Source organism: Pantherophis guttatus, chromosome 8, assembly GCF_059756535.1.
Source record: "Pantherophis guttatus breed Tessera chromosome 8, ASM5975653v1, whole genome shotgun sequence".
NCBI classification, from domain to species: Eukaryota; Metazoa; Chordata; class Lepidosauria; order Squamata; family Colubridae; genus Pantherophis; species Pantherophis guttatus.
In genome coordinates this window covers 72,079,577-72,095,252 of record NC_142070.1, presented here as the reverse complement: position 1 = coordinate 72,095,252, position 15,676 = coordinate 72,079,577, and the positions used below count along the sequence as shown (strand labels likewise).

Sequence of the window (15,676 nt, the reverse complement as noted above, 5' to 3'; positions counted from 1 at the left end):
CCAGTCCCCTAATCATCTTTATTGCTCTTCTCTGCATTCTCTCTAGAGTTTCAGTAAGGTCAGCAAGTCTAAAGTAAAATATTATCCTATATCCTTGTGGAGTTCTAAGGTGCTTTGTACTTTTGCTTTTAATTGTAGTTGGGAGGTGAGCCTTCTCTTTAAAATCCATGGGACGTTCTTCGTAATTATTCAAGATATAAAATATTGATTGATTGATTGGTTGGTTGGTTGGTTGGTTGGTTTGATTTATATGCTGCCCTTCTCCAGAGATTCAGGGCGGCTTACAATGCATTAAGCAATAGCCTTCATACTTTTGTATATACCTGCTTAGTAGGGCTTTTTGGCCCCCCACTAAGCGGTGTTCTATTTTATACAAAGTCAGCTTATTGCCCCCACAATCCGGGTCCTCATTTTACCTACCTCGGAAGGATGGAAGGCTGAGTCAACCTTGAGCCTGGTGAGATTAGAACTCGCAGTAATTGCAGGCAGCTGGCAGCTAAGTGCTACTTAACAGCACTTTAGTCCGCTGTGCCACCAAGGCTACTTATACCCTATTTTCCCCAAAATAAGACATCCCCTGATAATAAGCCCAATTGGGCTTTTGAGCGTATGGCAATAAGGCCAAGCGCTTATTTCAGGGTTCAAAAATAATATAAGACAGGGTCTTATTTTCAGGGAAACACGGGAGAGAGAGAGAGAGAGAGAGAGAGAGAGAGAGAGAGAGAGAGAGAGAGAGAGAGAGAGGTAAGTCTTGCTTGAAAAAAATTATATGTGATATGATACAATACTGAGAGGTACACATAGTGTGTCTCTTCCCTGGGAATTATGACTGATGAGGTGTGGCCGACTGTTGCTTTAAATCATTCAGGTAAAGTTTGTATTTCCAGCCTTGTGTGACATCACACATTTCCTTGAGTCATCCAATTGCATTTTTCTTTCTTTCTTGCAAACATCAGATTAGAACCTGCAAGTCGGGTTGGACATCTGTTTAATGAACCTTGATTTTGTTTTGTTTTTTTCCCCTCTTCTCCCTCCTCCCCCCCCCCCCCCCCACCATCCCAATACTGTGGCTGGGAGTCATTCTACGTCTCGGTAAATATATGCAGGAATTAAATGGTTTACACAGATAACCAAGGTGAATTAAGCTGTGTTTGTTCCGACTTTCACTTAGCCTCACCGAGCCTCTGGCAACTGCAAAGAAGCTAATTTGCAACAGAAAAAAAAAAGTGAGTTATCCTGAGCAAGTGTTTGCTTGTATTTTTTTAATGAATGAGGATAATAGAAAATCTGCATCGTTATTTAGATGGACAGTTCTGTTGTTCGGTACTCTTACAGGACATTCTCTTACTAGGTGAATGCATTTTTTTTTTTAATGGTGGGAAGGCCTCGATTTGAAAGTTTACAGCACTTGACTAAAAAAATTTAACTCTTTAAATTTATGTATACTGACAAGAGAGAAAAGTTCAATGAATAAAGTTGGAATTGGGCAACCTTCACACAGATTCCTCTGCTAAAGTCCAGCTGAGATCATCTTAATTAGTATGTAATTTAAGGCCTACTTGAATGCATCCATGTGTTCTAGGGATAGCTTTAAATCCTCCTGTGCGAATTCAGTGGCATTGTTTTCCTGGACACCAGATGTAATTGCATTAGTGTTCCTCATATTTGTTAAATTAATTGGTTTGTTGCAAATAACTTAATTCACATATTTTTTAATTCACAGCGGTAGCATTTTCTGCTTTCCTAGACTTATGATTATTGAATTATATGACTACAAATAGGAATACAAATTGCCGCAGGTGGTACCCAAATATTTAGAGTATAATCATATACTATCGCACTATATTCAATTATGTTAACTTCCCAGGATCTTTAGAATGGCTGCCTGAAATTCTGTTTGTTGGTTCTGAGAAAGTTGTGATGGTTGATTTTGATGGAGTCTCTGTAGTGTTGGAAGAAATGTCCATCTGGGTTCAGTTCCAAGTGGGGAGAAGGAAACATGGAGACTGCTTGAAAAGATGGTTTAATGATGGACAGGACCACATGGTTTTGAGGCCCTTTTGTTTATACAGTGGTATCGATTTATACCTTTTGTTGGTCTTTGAATTTGAGCTTGTATTCTGATTGGTTGTCAGACTCCCATTGGGCCATGCAGGGATAACTTTGTAGGTTGTCTTTTGAGTCCCAGGCTTGGTTGAGCCTTGCTGGGTGATGCAATCTCCCCAGGTGCCATGTGGTGAGTTCTGTTGCTAGATGGATAGAGGGCTAATCCTATCTTTGTTGGATCTTGGGCGAGGGCATTTGCTTATGAATAGACCTAGCTATCTCTTTATCTCTTAAGTGCTGACATCTGCTGTCTGATAAGCAGAGTGAGTCTGCTTCCTGCCTAAAAAACATGTTTCTCCATTTCTCATCCAGGGAAATATAATATTCTGCCTTTTTAATATTTTGTAGAATATTTCATTTTACTAGGAGAGAGATGGGTGCTAACTTCCTACAGTAGCAAGTTGGTATGCCAGTCTGATCAAACTGCTTTTGACACTCTCCTGACTTTAGTTGGTTGTTCCTCCCCAAACTAAGCTTACATCATGATACAAATGCAGTGACAGAATCAGTGGTGGGTTGCACCCAGTTCAGTCCGGTTCGGGTAAGCCGGTAGTGGTGATGATGTGACGTCAGCGAACTGGTTCTCTATGACTGTGAGCTGGACCCTCCCGCCCATCCCCGCGTTAGATCTGCCTTTGTCATCTTTTAGCCCAGCTGATAGGCGCGGCAGAGTGGATTGCTGCGCCTCAGCTGGGCAGAAATATAATGCGCTTGTGCACAGCACAGGTTCGGTGCGCGTGCAAGCAAAGCGAACACGTGTGTGGCGGTTGAGCGCAAAGCATGTACGCGAAGAGAACCGGTGGTAACAATGCCCTGAGTCTTTGGAGAGGGGCGGCATATAAATTTAATTAATTAAATTAAACGGTTGGAACCCATCACTGGACAGAATGATACACTGCACTCTGTCCTATTATATTTGTGTAGACCAGTGATGGCTAACCTTTTTGCCGTCGCGTGCCAAAAGGGGGGTCGTGCAGGGGGAGGGGTCACGCACATGTGTGCCCACAATTATAATTCAATAGCCCCCCCCATGCATGCATGCGTGACCCCCCCACTCCCCTCGCTTTTGGCACATGATGGCCCAGTGGGCCCGGTAGGCCTGTTTTTGCCCTCCCTAGACTCCAGAGGCTTTCTAGGAGCCTGGGGAGGGTGAAAACAGCCTTCCCCACCCCCCTGGAGGCCCTCTGCAGGCCAGAAACAGCCCATTTCCTGACTTTTGGTAGGCCCGGAAGGGCCAAAAATTAGCTGGACGGCACACGCATGCACGCTGGAGCTGAGCTAAGGCAATGCTCGCATGCCCACAGATATGGCTCTGCGTGCCACCTGTGGCACATGCGCCATAGGTTCGCCATCACTGGTGTAGACCATACACCATACACAGAAGCCTACATTCGCTGCAAAAGCTACGAAACAAGGATAAACACCTGGTGATGCAGGATGTTTAATCCAGTCATTCATAGGCTCATTGGTGGCACTGTTCTATTCATGGTTTTCCTTGCTCACCATATACTGATGAGTTTTGTGGATTGTTAATTGTTCAATTAAACAAAGCTGAAAAGATAAGTCTCACGGTAGAGTTTTCCAAGCACAGGCACTGTTATTCAAAGTTGCAAAACACACTTGATGGGGATTAAAGGAAGCCAAATTAAATCATAATTAATGAAATGCATGCACTTACTTTTAAAGGACTCCTACTCAAATCTATAACATTCTAGTATTAAGGATGGATGTTTAAAATTGAAATAACATTTTTCCTTGTAAATTCAGCTATATTCCTGCACTTTGCCTTTCAGTGTATATACAAGTAGGCAAAATTCATCATATTTTGAGATCCTCATCCTCAAATTGTTTTGATATTCTAGTACCTTACCTTCAAAACCAAAAAGCTTCATAACATTTTAAAGCAGATTTATTAGGGCATTAATTTTTCTGATTTAGAACATGTTCCATCAACTGTTTTCACTATGGTGAAATAATATGATGATGATGATGATGATTTTGGCAATAAAATCTCTGTCAAGGCAGAAAAATAGAATTTTGAAAAGAGTTTTGACCATCTCAGGGTATATTACATGTATTTAGCATTTTTTTCTCCATTACCACTAAGATTTAAAGTCGTTCAGTGCTTTTTTAATGAAGCAGTTAACAAAACATTATCACAAAGCTGTGTGATATACACATGTGGACATACAGTAGTGGCCAAAATTGTGGAAACCTTTTGGGAAAAGTGTATTTTTGAAGTTTGATGGGTAATAACACCACTTTTTTTTTTTTTTTTTTTTTTTGGAGTTTCAAGATAATCCTATTCCACTGCAGGAATAGCCTGGGAATAGCCCAGACCTTACCCCAATTGAAAATCTAGGGAGCCGACTAAAGAAACTTGTTAGTCAGAAGCGACCCAGCAATAAAACCCAGTTAATAGAAGCAATCATTCAATCTTAGTTTCACGTTATAACAGCTGCAGAACTAAAAGACTTGGTTCACTCCATGGGAAGACGTTGTAAGACCATAATTCATTAGCTTACACAACTAAGTATTAACTGACATGGTGATAATCTTTTAATATCTCATTTTTTCTATGGTGATCATTTTTGTATATCTCGTTTTTTTTCTACGTGTTTCACTTTTTTTCTTTATACTGTAACTGCTAGTCTAATAGCAAATCCTTCATACAAGGAATGTTATTGCATTACATTCTTGATTAAATGATCTTTCCATTGATATATAATTTTATGGTACTACTCCAAAAAAAAAGTGGTGTTATTTGCTAGTTTTAGAAAATACACTTTTCCCAAAAGGCTTCCACAATTTTGGCCACTACTGCACAATGGAGCACAATGGACTTTTATGGGCAAAGATACAAGGACAGTTAAGAAAAAAGTATTATCTCTATCTCAGTAGTGATCGAAATGTTTGTGTTGTTATGCAATCAGTTAGGAGTTCAGTATTCTATATTTTATGGAGCCAATTTGATGCAGTGGTTCATGTATCACACTAGAAACTGGGAGACTGTGAGTTCTAGTCTCATTTTGGGCACAAATCCAGCTGGGTGACCTTGAACAAGTTGTTCTGTCTCTCAGCCCTAGGAAGTAGGTAATGGCAAACCCCTTCCAAAATTTTGCCAACAAAACAGCAGGGAGTTGTCCAGACAATTGCCAGGAGACAACATTGATTTAAAATCTATTTTAAAATCTTCAGAAGAAACAAACATTTAAACCAACCGGGTGTATGGATGTCAATATCGATACGAAAACATAATTAAGTTCCTTCTGCTAATATAGTCTTTCCATGAAGAATGGTAATCTCCTCCTCCTGTTTTATTAGAGATTTTCTGGATCCATGTTCCTTCATTTTGTACAAATTAGATTAGGGGTCCCCAACCCCTGGATTGTGGCCCATTACTGGGCCTTGAGCCATTCAGAACCAGGCTGCAGAACAGGGGTGGGTTCTACTTACCTTTACTACCAGTTTGCAACGGGATCGCATGTACAGATTGCTTCTGATGACGTCAGGGTCAGTGGGCGGAGCCTCCTGCCGGTTTTACTACCGGTTCTATGGAACCAGTCCGAACCAGGAGCAACCCACCACTGCTGTAGAAGTGGCGAGTGGGTGGGTGTGTATGCACATGCATCCCCACTTATGCGAGCAGCGGCCATGCACATGCGCATTCCATTTGCACGAGCAGCAGGCGAACGTGCCCTTCGCTTACACAAATGTGTACCGGGCCTTGAGCCATTCGGAACCAGGCGATGGAAGTGGCGGAAGGGTGTCTGTGCGAGGTGCTCATGCGTACTCGCCCACCGCTCGCATGGAATTATCCCAGTACTGGGTTTCAAATCCCGTTGCTACCGGTTTGCTCGTGGGTGTACACATGCATGGGTGCGATGCTTCTGCGTATGAACAGAAGCTTTTGCGCATGCACAGAGATGTCTGGACAGGTGGGCGGAGCCTCCCGCTGCCACTGCTACCATAGCAACCCACCATTGAACCATCCAGGGGTGGACTCTACTTTCCTTTACTACTGGTTCGCATCGCGCTAGCTGTTGTGACTCCGACCCCCAAGGCCGACTTATCGGAGGGAAAAGGCTCCGAACATGAAGGAGAGGAGTTGGCCAGGCTTCCCTCTCCAGGACCCTCCTCTCTGGCAATGCCTCAGGTGTCTCCCGAAGGAGAAGAGATTGGCCAGGAGCCAGGTATCTCCTCACAGTCGGACAGTGACGGAGATAAGTCTTGGCTGGATCCACGCCAGCGTCGGAGAGACAAGCGTACGCAGCAGAAAAGGAGGCGTGCCAGAGATTAAGCTGAGTCACTGGACCACAGCCCACAGGGGATAAAAGGGGGTGAGGTGGCCATTCAGACTCTGTGATGGACAAAACTAACTACTAGTGAGTCATATTGTATCTTTGAAACAACGTTATCTGCCTTGGATTTAATACGGACTGGACTTGACAATTCTTGAACTGTGTGTATCTTGTTTGGGTTTATCTGATGGAGGAACACCCCCTCCCTCTATGAGTAAAGTTCTTGGCAAGCAGCTACTGGGTTGCTGCCAATCCTCTTATTGAAAGAATTTGTTGTCTGCCAGTTTTATTTAACCCCTGGCTATCTGTTTGTGTGCATGTGTGAGACGGGGACAGAACACTAGCGCCCATGCCTGTGCTCTTCGGCACATGTGCAGATCACTTATGATGATGTCCAGGTCAGTGGGTAGAGCTTCCTGACGGTTTTGTTACCGGTTCTTGCGAACCGGTCCAAACTGAAGGCAAGCCACCACTAGAACCATCCCTTCTTGCCCCCCCACCACCACCGGGCCACAAACCCGGAAAGATTGGGGAACTCTGATTTAGACTATTAGGTAATACCCTAAGCAGTACATGGTTATCGAGAAATAAAATTAAGACCTTATTATATGAGAACTCTGAAAAGAAAGATTTTCTTTCTAAAAAAAGAAAACCTCATAACATGGCGATGATAAAACATCACATTCGTTCTATCGGATTGCGAAAACGTACAATGTAAAATGCAACAACCCCATCAAAATCCAAGAGGATTTTTTTTTCCAGCCGAAGAAAATAATAAAGAAATTCTCTAAACTAGGTCCACAGTTGATGTTCCTGCTTGACCTTTTCACATTGCCAAGTGTCTAATCCTTCTCATTATAAAGATATCCCGTTTATCGTAATGCATGTAACATAGCATGTTATACACTTCTAAAGCTAAAGTTTTTTTTTTTTTCAAAGAACAGAATGTTCTCTTGCAACAAAAGAACTGTCCTGTCCTGTCTAAATAATTTCAATTCTATTTGCATGGAATACTTATTTTGATTCATTCCAAGGTAAAATCAGGTGAAGACAAGTGTTTTTGCAAACTCAGCTGTCTCTTTTGTGTGAGACAGAGAGAGTGACTGACAGTAACTTTTTTCTCTTCAGATTGGTTAATAGGTGGTTACTAATTATATATATATATATATATATATATATATATATATATATATATATATATATATATATATATATATATATATATATATATATATATATATATATATATAAAGAATGTGATAGGATTACATGACTATTTATTTATATTCCGTTAGCTCCCACGTATTGTTATTGAAATAATCAGATTAGACCACAGGGGTTAGATTTTTTAGGATTGGTTTCATGGAGTTTCACATATTTAATTTCACATATTTTGGTTGACTCCAGACTGGGGACTGGTAGCAAAAATACCAGTCATATATGGCTGCAGCTATCCTGTCTTTCCTGTTTTAACGAAAAAAGAAAGGGTGGGAAGAACGCATGAAGGTTATAAGTGAAAGTTTTGGTTATCTGGATCCTCTATAATATTTTCTGAAAGAGGCAAAATGATTGCACAATGAAAGTTCTTTTGGGCGTTTTCTCATCCATCTGTTAAGAAATTGCTCCTTCTGCCAGACAGACATTAAAAGCTTTCTGTGTTGTAATATTTTTTGTTGTTGTTGTTAGTTGCGAAGTTGTGTCCGACCCATTGCGACCCCATGGAGAATGTTCCTCCAGGCCTTCCTGTCCTCTACCATCCCCCGGAGTCCATTTAAGCTCCCGCCAACTGCTTCAGTGACTCCATCCATCCATCTCATTCTCTGCCGTTCCCTTCTTCTTTTGCCCTCGATCGTTCCCAGCATTAGGCTCTTCTCCAGGGAGTCCTTCCTTCTCATTAGGTGGTCAAAGTATTTGAGTTTCATCTTCAGGATCTGGCCTTCTAAAGAGCAGCCAGGGTTGATCTCCTCTAGGACTGACCAGTTTGATCGCCTTGCACTCCAAGGGACTTGCAGGAGTCTTCTCCGGCACCATAGTTCAAAGGCCTCAATTCTTTGGCGCTCAGCCTTCCCTATGGTCCAACTTTCACAGCCATACATTGCAACTGGGAAAACCATAGCCTTGACTATACGCAGTTTTGTTGGCAAAAGATAACCGGAATAACACATAAAATGTGTTTGCAGTCCAAACATTCTCGTTGAGGATGGCCTCTTTTGAGTGTGATTCCTGCCATATAGTTTTCTTGATGGCAGCATGGAGTTGGCCTCTGCCTTCATCTGGGATCCATTTTTAATCTTCTAAGTGTAGACAACATCCCTGATGTTTTAAACAACCAAGATTGCCTCAATGCTGATTTCTAATACAGGAAACAATGGCAGTTACGTAAACTGTTTACTAGAGGTCATCAAGCCATTAGCAATAGCTATAGCACTTACCACTTTACAGCCCTCTGTAAATGGTTTACAGAGTCAGCATATTTGCCCCCAACAATTTGGGTCCTCATTTTACCCACCTCGGAAGAATGGAAGGCTGAGTCAACCTTGAGCCGGTCAAGATTTTTTTATTTATTTATTTATTTATATGCCGCCCTTCTCCAGAGACTCAGGGCGGCTTACAGTACGTTAAGCAATAGCCTTCATACTTTTGTATATTTATACAAAGTCAGCTTATTGCCCCCACAAACTGGGTCCTCAATTTACCTACTTTAGAAAGGATGGAAGGCTGAGTCAACCTTGAGCCTGGTGAGATTCGAACTTACAGTAATTGCAGACAGCTGGTGTTAATCACAATGCTATCAGTCTGCTGAGCCACATTTATGACGGTTGCATTGTTCTGGGTCATGTGACCTGCCTTTTGCAACCTTCTGACCAGCAGAGTCAATGGGGAAGCCAGATTCGCTTAACAACCATATTACTAATTTAACAATGGCAGTGACTCACTTAACGACTGTGGAAAGAAAAGTGAGAACTGTGGCAGGAAAACTGTCATATAGTGAGGTAAAACTCACTTAACAAATGTCTCATTTAGCAACAGAAATGTTGGGCTCAACTGTAGTTGTAAGTTCGGGACCAGCTGTATATAAATAACATTAAGAGAAGATGGTGCTTCCTTCTTGCACAGAGCACTTTGTTTTATACCTGACCAGATATTATTATTACTAGTGTTATACACCACCTTTATTTTATATAACTGAAAACAGCATTCATAATGTCTATTTTCCTCACTGCATCATTACTGCGAGGTATGTTGGACTGAGAGAGAAGGAGAGAGAGAGAGGGAGGGGGAGGGAAAGATGGAGGGGGAGGAAGGGAGAGAGGGAGGGAAAGAGAGAGGGAAGGGGAGGGAGAGAAAGAGGGAGGGGGAGAGGAAGAGGGAGGGAAAGGGAGGAGGAGAGGGAGGGAGGGAAAGAGAGAGGGAGGGAGGGGAGAGGGAGAGAGGGAGGATGGAGAGAGAGGGAGGGGGAGAGAGGGAGGGAGAGAAGGAGGGAGGGGAGGGAGAGAGAGGGAGGGAAGGAGGGAAAGAGAGGGAGGGAGGAAGAGAGGGAGAGAGAGAGAAGGAGAGAGGTAGGGAGGGGGAGGGAGAGAGGGAGGGGGAGGGAGGGGGAGAAAGGGAGGGGGAGAGGAAGAGGGAGGGAAAGGAAGGAGGAGAGGGAGGGAGGGAAAGAGAGAGGGAGGGAAGGAGGGGGAGAGGGAGAGAGAGGGAGGGGAAGAGGGAGGGAGGGAGGAGGAGAGAGGGAGGGAGGGGAGGGAGGGAGGGGAGGGAGAGAGGGAGGGAGGAAGAGAGGGAGAGAGAGAGAAGGAGAGAGAGGGAGGGAGGGAGGGAGGGGGAGGGAGAGAGGGAGGGGGAGGGAGGGAGAGAAAGGGAGGGGGAGAGGAAGAGGGAGGGAAAGGAAGGAGGAGAGGGAGGGAGGGAAAGAGAGAGGGAGGGAAGGAGGGGGAGAGGGAGAGAGGGAGGGGGAGAGGGAGGGAGGGGGAGAGAGGGAGGGAGGTAAGGAGGGAGGGAGGGGAGGGAGAGAGGGAGGGAGGAAGAGAGGGAGAGAGGGAGGAGGGAGAGAGAGAGGGAGGGGGAGAGAGGGAGGGAGGTAAGGAGGGAGGGAGGGGAGGGAGAGGGAGGGAGAGAGAGGGAGGGAAAGAGAGTGAGGGAGGAAGAGAGGGAGAGAGGGAGGGAGGAAGAGAGGGAGAGGGAGGGAGAGTTGGCTTTTATGCCTAAGAGAGGCTTTTTTGGCCTTTCTTTAATTACTATTTAAGATAAAGTAAGGTGACCAACTTTTTTACAATGAGAAGGAGGACACAAATAAATTGAAGAAAGAAGTGAGTCTAATGCGTGCGTGTGTGCCGTGTCATGTTTCGGTAAGAAGTAAACAAAGCCGCTTGCGCATGGCGCACTCTCTCAAAACAATTCTCCTGTGCGAAGCTCATGCGTTTCATAATCGCGTCTCGCCGCACTGTACCGAGCCTTGACGAATCGTCATGTCAAATACAAATTCGTCACATCACCCGCAATGGATCAGATCGGCATCGATCGAATACGGAGATTTACAGATTAGTCTTCAAATATCGAAAAGGAGGACATGGAGGAGGACACTTTTCGAGAGAGGACAGAACTTACAAAAGAAGGACTGTCCTCCCTAAAGGAGGACGATTGGTCACCTCAGATAAAGATAAGAGTTCTCTTCTAAAGTATGCCTTAGGATGCTGCTAAATATCCATATCTTTGTTCACTTCTGTCAGCAGTATTATTTCTTCCAGGCTGTGTGGTTTTGTCTGTGTGTAGACCTAGGATTATCAGTCAGTCCCCATTCAAGTATAAAATCAGAGTTTAACCTTGTTCAGCTCCTCAAGTCAGCTGAGATCAACTAGAACAGTGATGGGTAACCTTTTTGCCATCACGTGTCAAAAGCGGGGTGTGTGGGGGGGGTTGCACATGCGCGTGCCCAAACCCATAATTCAATGCGCCCCATGCATGCGGGTGCAACCCCCCCGTGCTCCCCCACTTCTGGCATGTGATGGTATGGTGGGCCCGGTAGGCCCATTTTTCTGCTTCCCCAGGCTCCAGAGGCTTTCTAGGAGCCTGGGGAGGGAGAAAACGCCCCCCCCCCCCCGGAGGCCCTCCAGAGGCCAGAAACAGCCCATTTCCTGACTTCCAGTGGGCCCAGAAGGCCTGTTTTTCACCCTCCCCAGGCTACTAGAAAGCCTCTAGAGCCTTGGGAGGGTGAAAAACGGGCCTTCCGGGCCCACCGGAAGTCAGGAAATGAACCGTTTCCAGCCTCCGGAGGCCCTCCAGAAGCCGGAAACAGCCCATTTCCTGACTTCCAGTGGGCCCAGAAGACCCAAAATCAGATGACCGGCACGTGCATGCCCACTGGAGCTGAGCTAGGGCAATGCTCACGTGTCCACAGATATGGCTCCGCGTGCCACCTGTGGCACGTGTGCCGTAGGTTCGCCATCATGGAACTAGAATCACAATTCCCTCAGGCCATAATACTGAATCTTGTCTAGAAATTCAATCAGCATTTTGAAGTGAGCAGTGGAAAAATCAAGGGCCAACCACAGAGAGATAAGTTGTTCTTATTGTTAACACAAACCTTAGTGATCCTGCCTGCTTCCATCTTTGACAGCCTCAGCCACTACAGCTAAGTAGTGCCTTTAATTCACCCCATTTATTAATTAAAAGAGAAGAGAAAAATTGTGTCTGGAACTTCATAATTGCAAAGTACCGTAAGTCTTTAAAAAGTCAGGGTGGCGCAGTGGTGAAAATGAAGTATTGCAGGCTGACTCTGCCCACAGCCAGGAGTTCAATCCTGTCCGGCTTGAGGTTGACTCGGCCTTCCCTCCTTCTGGTAAAATGAGGACCCAGATTGTTGGGGGCAATAGGCTGACTCTGTAAACCGCTTAGAGAGAATTATAAAGTACTGTGACGCGATATATATAATTCTATTGCTTTTCTTCCAACTTTTAAGATCATTTTGTTCCCATGAAAGAGGAAAATCCAAAGGATCAAGTTTGAATCATCTTTATTTATACCACTGACTGCCATCAAATGAAAAGATGGAGTATATGCTATTCTTCCTCATATGCTGTAAAAGGTAGATACGATTCTTCTTCCTGGACATGATTTGATGAAATCCAACTGAAAACCAGTTATCAAAGGCCCGTAAGATAATTAAGGCTCTGAACTGAAAAATATCTATTTCTCAAGCGTACACTAGAAAAGGGAATGTAATTCAGATTTTTGCAGATAAGATTTAAAGTTCAAAGTTCAAGTGGTCTGGGGGGGGGGGAGAAATGCCCTAGCTGAAAACTTGAGTTGGTGCCAAGTTAGGGAAAACACGACTTCCATTCCCCACCATCCAGTCAGAGCTGAAGAAGCTTCTTCTGGGTGAGAAGTGAAACTTCTTCAAAGAAAAACCAGAAAGTCCAGTTGCCTCTTGAAAAAGCACTTTTGGGTTAGGGAAAACACTTCTGAGACAAATTGATTGGTGGTTGACTCAGTTTCCTATGTTCTTGTTCACCCAAGCATGTGTTACTTCTATTAGAGAGTCATCCAGGAATATGTGATTATGGACTATGCATCAGACGGACCACACGGTATGTAACCAGTGAGATTAGTTGAGACGTAGCAGCATGAGGCTCCTTGTAACAATACTTAGAAGTCCGTAGATTACAGCTGTGAAGCACCTTTAATTAAAAGATAATATGATAATTGCTTGCACAGTCAAAATATGTTGTCAATAATCACATGCCTTGAATTATATAACCAAGCTACTAAAGAGTATTGAAGGATTGTGTCATAGCACGGCTAAAAACTGCCCATAGCTTTTGACCGTTGTTGATAGTAAGCCTTAGAGCAGGGGTGTCGAACTCAATTTCATTGAGGGCCATATCAGGGTTGTGTTTGACCTCGGGGAGGGCGTGGCCAGGGTGGGCATGGCCAGTTTGACATCACTTGTTCTGTCCCCCCACCTCACATAAGCAGACACATGAGCAAAAGACATCTACCAGTAATTTATTTTTACAAACTGACCTGAATCCTTCGGCAGATAAAAGTGCTGGCAGCTACTTTCCGAATGCCTGCCAAGTTTCTTATCACCTCTAGAAACAGGAGTCAGTGTATCTGTAGTCCATTGCTGGGGCAACCAAGAGTTCACAAGGCACAATAGTGTAGTCAGAAGTCATTCACAAAGTCCAAACCTTAATTCCGAAAGATATCCCATCCAAAGCTCACGATATGCAGTTTTTGTCACAGAGTCTGCAGAGCAACCACACCCACTTTTATCCCCTGTGGGGCATGGCTCAATGACTCAGCAATCTCTGGCCCTTCGACACCTCTTCCTTTGCTGCGCACGCCTCTCCCTCCGACGCTGCCTGGGATCAATCCAAGATTGATCTTCATCACTCCCTATTAGTGGGTGCTCCGACATGCCTTCCTCCTGGCCTTCAGCTGGAACCTGAGGTGTTGCCAGAAAGGAGGGTCCTGGAGAGGGAGGCCTTGTCAGTTCCTCCCCATCACTTTCAGAGTCATCTTCCTCCGTGAGGACAGGCTCGGGAGCCGGAGTCACAACACCACTCATTTCAGGGGCGCCTGTGGCCTGAGCACTCTGCCAGTGAAAACGGGCTCCTGAGCTACGTTTTCGGCCAGGACGGTCCTCTGGCCCTCTGCCAGTGAAAACAGAGCTCAGGGGGAGGAGCGTGTGGCCCTCATGAGCTCCATTTTCATGCTGGACAGCCTCCTGCAGCCCTCTGCCAGTGAAAACAGAGTTCGGGAGGGCCACGCGCCTTCGCTGTTTCCAGGGTGGCCTCGCAGGCCAGATCTAAGCACCCCACAGGCGGGGTCTGGCCCACAGGTCTTAAGTTTGACACTCCTGCCTTAGAGTTTCTCACCTACTTGGTAGATGAGAATCGGCCTTAGCCATACAGCCTTAGTCAGTGGTCTTCCAGGTGCGATTCAAGGTTCTGGTTACCATCTTTAAAGTGCTCCATGGCTTAGGACCTGGGTACTTACGAGATCGCCTTCTGCCACCGAGAGCCTCCCACCGGCCAATATGCTCCCACAGAGAGGGACTCCTCAGGGTGCCGTCAGTCAAACAATGTTGACTGGCAACCCCCAGGGGGAGAGCCTTCTCTGTGGGGGCACCTGCCCTCTGGAATGAACTGCCCCCGGAGATTCGTATGATCTCTGACCTACGCACCTTTCGCCATGCCCTTAAGACTCTACTGTTTCAACAGGCTGGGCTGGCTTAAGAACAAATTTTAATGGGTGTTTTAGTTTTTTAATATAGGGCCAAATTATTTAATATTTATTTATTTTTATTTATTTATTTATTAGATTTTTATACCGTCCCCTCTCCCGAAGGACTCGGGGCAGTGAACAGCCAAAATTAAAAACATACAATATAAACATTAAAATACGTTTAAAACAGAATTAAATCCAAAATGGCTCCCCAATTTAAAACGCCTTACCCATATGTTTTAAACTGTTTTTAATTTTATGGGTTTATGTGTTTTATTGTGGCTGTGCACCGCCCTGAGTCCCTCAGGAGAAGGGCGATATAAAAATTGAAATAATAAATAAATAAATAAATATAAGAACAGGATTAACTTAGAAAATAAACTGCAGTGCTATTTATGTAGTACCTTGTGATAGAAAATGATCTGTGGGTTTTTGAGAGAAAATGCATCTGCATCTTTCGGGAATAGATTATGGACATCAGGTCTCTAAACAACTGCATGGGAATAGCTGATATTTAATTAACCTCTGAGTATAGGTGCATAGGATCAGCTCATAGAAGCACTAGGATCTTTTTTTAAAAAAACCTCTTAATGAACTGGGGCAGAAGGGAAGATGAACTGTTTGGTTGCAGAACAATATGTCAGCCATTTCTCTTTGTCGATGATGTAAAAATATTTAACACAATGCTGCTACCCTTCTAAAAGACCTTGACTTTGTGTCAAAATGGTCAAACAATTGGCAACTCCAAATCTCAACCAACAAATGCTCTGTCTTACACATTGGTAAAAAGAACCAGAACACAAAATACAAACTGAGTGAACACGACCTTGTAGATGACCCTCACTCTGTCAAGGATCTTGGAGTACTCATATCTAATGATCTAAGTGCCAGAGCCCACTGTAACAACATCGCCAAAAAGGCATTAAGAGTTGTAAACCTAATCTTGTGTAGCTTCTTCTCCGGTAATATCACACTACTAACCAGAGCATACAAAACATTTGCTAGACCAATTCTCGAATACAGCTCATCTGTCTGGAACCCGC

The 15,676-nt window shown here is 44.3% G+C and overlaps 1 protein-coding gene across 3 annotated transcripts in view; it reads left to right on the top strand.

Moving 5' to 3' along the window:
* LNX1 (ligand of numb-protein X 1) overlaps positions 1–15,676 on the top strand; it is a 197,386-nt gene that overhangs the window by 48,085 nt on the left and 133,625 nt on the right. Inside the window, exon 1 of one of the 3 annotated variants that reach the window (XM_087875323.1) lies at positions 1,200–1,226. The exons of the other annotated variants lie outside the window; for them this stretch is intronic. The gene's annotated coding sequence lies outside the window, so the exon portion shown is untranslated. Of the gene's footprint in view, positions 1–1,199; positions 1,227–15,676 lie in introns of those variants that run through there. 3 annotated transcript variants of the gene reach the window in all.